The 4,652-nt window shown below is 31.1% G+C and overlaps 1 pseudogene; it reads left to right on the top strand.

Annotated features, from left to right (window-relative positions):
* Positions 1-319: 319 nt before the first annotated feature.
* On the top strand, positions 320-4,421 carry LOC145824070 (uncharacterized; annotated as a pseudogene).
* Positions 4,422-4,652: the final 231 nt, after the last annotated feature.

Here is a 4,652-nt window from a genome sequence, read left to right as displayed (position 1 = left end):
AATGCTGTCTAAACTGAAACAGATCCCATTAGTAATACTGTTACTCAAAGAGAGGATGCAGTTTATACTCTTGTCCAGACAATTCTTTACCATTTTATTGGAGGCAGTACAATTAATGATGACCGTAGCCGTGAATTACTTCAGAACCTTAGATGCCCATCTTTAACCCATTTTCGTTGGTATAAAGATGTTTTTTTTATTAAAGGTTATGCAACGAATTGATGCTAATAGTAGTCATTAGAAAGCCAAATTTATTGATAGCCTTCCTAATCTTTTTGCAGAAAAAGTTTAGAAAAAACTTCGCGATCGCCATAATCGCATGGCTATCCCTTATGACCAGTATACCTATGGCCAACTCATAGGACTTATCATAGAAAAAGGTCTTTCTTTGTGTAATGACCTTAAACTCCAATACCAGATGAAAAAACAGAATCTTACTAACAAAAAAGAATTAGGTGAGTTTTGTGATCAGTTTGCCTATGACACCAAAATCCAGTATCCATCAAAAATCAGAAAATCTTATCATAAAAAGTCTTCCAATTAGTATCATAAACATTATAAAAAATCCCACAGTCTTCCTTTTCACCAGAAAAGTCTTTCCCTACAACCAGGAAACTAACCGCTAAAAGGGCAGCGTCTAAGAAAGATATTAAATGTTATAAATGCGGAGACACCAGTCACTATGCTAATCGTTGTAGATCCAAATTAAAACAGAAAATTAATGAAATGTCTTTGGATCCTCTTATAACTCAACAGTTATTACAAACTTTATCAAATGAAGAATCAGACACTAGTTTTGAGTCTGATTGACTGGCTGAGCTCTCCCCTCTATCTACCTCTAGTGATGAGTTAGATACATCAAAACCTAATTGTTCTTGTTCTACGAATCTGAATCAAATTTCTGAGATAAATTATTGGAAATCTATTGTTGAACTGAATGGTTTGGACCTTGGAGGTCCTAGTAATCATGTTTTAACTGATGATTAGAAATCTATGTTAGATTTAGCTAAGCAAATTAAGGATCAGAAATGAAACTTACATTTTTAGAAATTTGCTATCAACAACAGAAAGCTAGCACTAAACCTCCTCTGATTCCTTTTCAATAGTACAGCATGAAAGATGTTTTGAATAGAACGCACTCTTCACTTGTTATTGAAAGACCAGTCACCATTCAAGACTTAAAAAAGGAAATTAATGTCTTAAAAACATAAATTAAGCGTCTTCAAAATGCTAACCTTGTTATACAAGCTGAAATACATTAGCTTAAAACTGCAAACAGAAAAGGTAAAGATAGTGCTCCAGAAACTTCTAACCAGAAAAATAAAAATAACCAGTATTTAATGCTTGTTAATCAGGTTACATTTCAAAAATGGTATAGTCATATTACTTTTGTCATTCAACCTGATTTTATTCTCAAAGATGCAGTTGCCCTTGTTGATAGTGGTGATAACATGAATTGTATATAGGAAGGATTAATTTCAACTAGATATTTTCAGAAAACTACCCAGTCACTTACTAGTGCTAGTGGTAATTCTATGCATATCAAGTATAAAATACCTAAAGCTCTTATCTGTAACCAGGGCATTTGTTTATCTACATCTTTTGTCCTTATCAGAAATATGTCTCCAACCATTATTTTGGGAACACCATTTATTGTTACTTAATGCCTATTACTAAAATTGATCCTATAGGCATTCATACGATTATCTGTAATCAACCACTTATTTTTTAATTTATAATCGAACCATATACAAAGAGCTAGATCAAATTCATGATTTAGTTACTTTAGAAATTCATTTTCTTCAAACAGAAATTCATTTTCTTACAATTGAACAAAGGTTACCACAACCTTCTTTACAGAGGACTGGTGACGAATGAGAGAGAATTTAGAGAGAGTGATGGTTGGGGTTTAGAAAGGGAGAGCGAGAGAAAGAAAGAGAGAAAGAGAGAGAGAGAGAGAGAGAGAGAGAGAGAGAGAGAGAAAGAAAGTGTGGTGTGTGGCGCCGTATATATGATATATATATAGGGGCATTTTGGTCATTTTGTCTCAATTTGTCCTTATGGACGAATAAATTAGCGGCCGGACCTTTGGGTAAGAAAAATTTAAAATTAAATTTTTCACCCAAATGCCCTAAAAATAAAAAGTAGAAACACAATTGTCAAACTCCACCTCACCTTCAATCACACTTTTCATCTTTAAATTGATACAATTTTCATAATTTATATATCATCTGGTGGTGGTGGTGGTAGTGGTTAGAGTGAGTACTAGGGTTAAGTTTGGTGGAATTAAAATTTTATGATTACAAAAATAATTAAAAAGTGGATAATTATAAAAAAAAAAAAAAAAAAAAAAAAAAAAAAAAATTGATGTGAATACTATTAATAACATCATGAATATATGCAAGCCTTGATTAGTACTGTGACTACTATCAATTTTTAATTAACTTAATTTTTTATATTGGTTAACTTTATAAGATGAGCGATTCAAATAATCAAAATTAACTTAATTTTTTATATGGGTTAACTTTATAAGATGAGCGATTCAAATAATCTAAGTATCCGAGAGTGAATCCACAATAGGCAAATTATGGATTGCATTTTCTTGTACTACAAAGTTATAATATTTTTGAATTTGATTTTTTTTTTCAACGTTGTTTGGTTTAGAATTTTCAAAAACAATTTTTTGAATTTTTAATCCGTATTTTTTTAGTGAATTTTTTAAATATGTTAATTATTATTTTTTTATATTTTAAATTCACTTAATCTAGTTACACTTAAATGGTAAGTTTGATTATCAGGATTAATAGTGAGGGGATTAACAATCTATGAGATTAGTATAGGATTGATTATCTCTTTTGTCTATGTTTGTTTTGTAATAAATATGAAAATATATCATTCCAATTATATGCATGTTTTGCTTTATTAGTTGCATGATTTAAAAATTTATCAATTTTGTTGAATAGAGTGACTATTGAAATCTAATCTGAATGGGTAAATTACGCTGATGATCCTTGTAGTTTGAACCTTGTGTCACTTTGGTCCCTGACCTTTCAATTGTGATACATTTGACCCTATATTTTAAATTTCGTTTCAAATAAGAATAATTGAAGACATTGTTGCTTCATTTAAAGGGTAAAGTTATTAATTTGATAAAATATAAACTACTTTGATAAAAATAAATATCAAAAAAATATTTTTGAATTTTTAAAAGTTATTTTTACCCACCAAAGATAAAATTATATAAAAAAGATAAATCTTTTACATTGTTTGAATCAAGAAATAAGTCCTGTTGGGTTTGAAATAGAGCCTCAAAGTCAGAACAAGTCATTGCTATTGTGTGACAATAATGAGGAAACTCAAGAGGAGTTTGTTAAAGAAAAAAGGGTTAATAATAAAAGATGCAGAGAGGAGAAGAGTAACAGTTCAAAGACATTGTCAAGAAAGACAATATCTAAGTACTTCTATATGCCAATAACACAAACTGCAAAGGAAATGAATATAGGGTTGATATTGTTGAAGAAAAAGTGTAGGGAATAGGGTATTCGTCGGTGGCCTCATAGAAAGTTGATGAGCCTCCAAAGCCTAATCAAGAATGCTCACATACCTTCCCCTCTTTCTTTTAGTCTTAGTGTATGCATATGCAACTTTAGCCCTATGTCAAGTGCAAAAAGAGAGTGATATGGTGCAAAGATTATAAATAGAAAAAGAAAAGAAAAGTTGTTAGATGTGTTAATAATTGAGTTTCTTTATTTATCCTCAACATTTAGTAGACATGAATACTTGAAGAAAAATATGTTAAGTAGTTATCGAGATTGTGAATTAAACTTAGTTTTTTCATAAATAATCTACTTGTTGCACCTCTGCAAGATAATTTTCCAGATCATGAGATGCATACAATGTGGGCTTGCAACCCCCATCTGATCCCTCCAATTTGATTATGAATCAGAGAAAATCCTATAATAGTCATTTTAGAATAAAAAATGCATGACATTACTATTACTTTTGTGTTCACATCGATGTTCAAATTATAGTACTATATAACTATATATATGTAAAGAGTAAAGAACACATATAAATGGGTTATGCTTGTGCAGGAAATGGATAAGGGAGAAAAAAAAGGCGCTGAGGGAAGGTTGAAGGAGGCTATTGATGTATTGGAGCAAGAGAGAAAGTTGATGGAAGAGGTCCCTGATATGCAACTTAAAGACAAAACAAAGAGGCTAAGGCAAGCTTGTTTTAAGGCTAGTTACAAGAAGAGGAAGCTCATGGGAACGGTGAATTCTCACTCTTCTTCTTCTTCTTCTTCTAGCAGTATCCGCGCATTTGTAGATTATTATGGGACTTGGGAAAACGAAGAAGAAGAGGAGGAGATTAGGCCTCTCTTGTCTGACTGTTTTTCTTGTTCTAATATGTTGCTCTAAAATTTGAACCTCAATGTTCTTTTTTGTTATTTCTTTCATCTATGGCCTCTCTTTGGTTATGCTTACTATAGTAGTTGAAGAAACATTATGGAAGGTTGGATTTTGATCAATTCACTTTATTGTAAAGGGAAAAATTAAGGTTTAGATTTGGACGTTGTGGATGTCAATTTGAACATATTATGACACACTTTTGAACCTTTTTTATAAAAAAAATTTAGAGTAACCTGAAAG

The sequence above is a fragment of the Camellia sinensis genome, chromosome 4, assembly GCF_055761805.1.
Source record: "Camellia sinensis isolate YWXY chromosome 4, ASM5576180v1, whole genome shotgun sequence".
NCBI classification, from domain to species: domain Eukaryota; kingdom Viridiplantae; phylum Streptophyta; class Magnoliopsida; order Ericales; family Theaceae; genus Camellia; species Camellia sinensis.
Note: the sequence above shows the minus strand (reverse complement) of the source record. Positions and strands in the feature narration are given on the sequence as shown.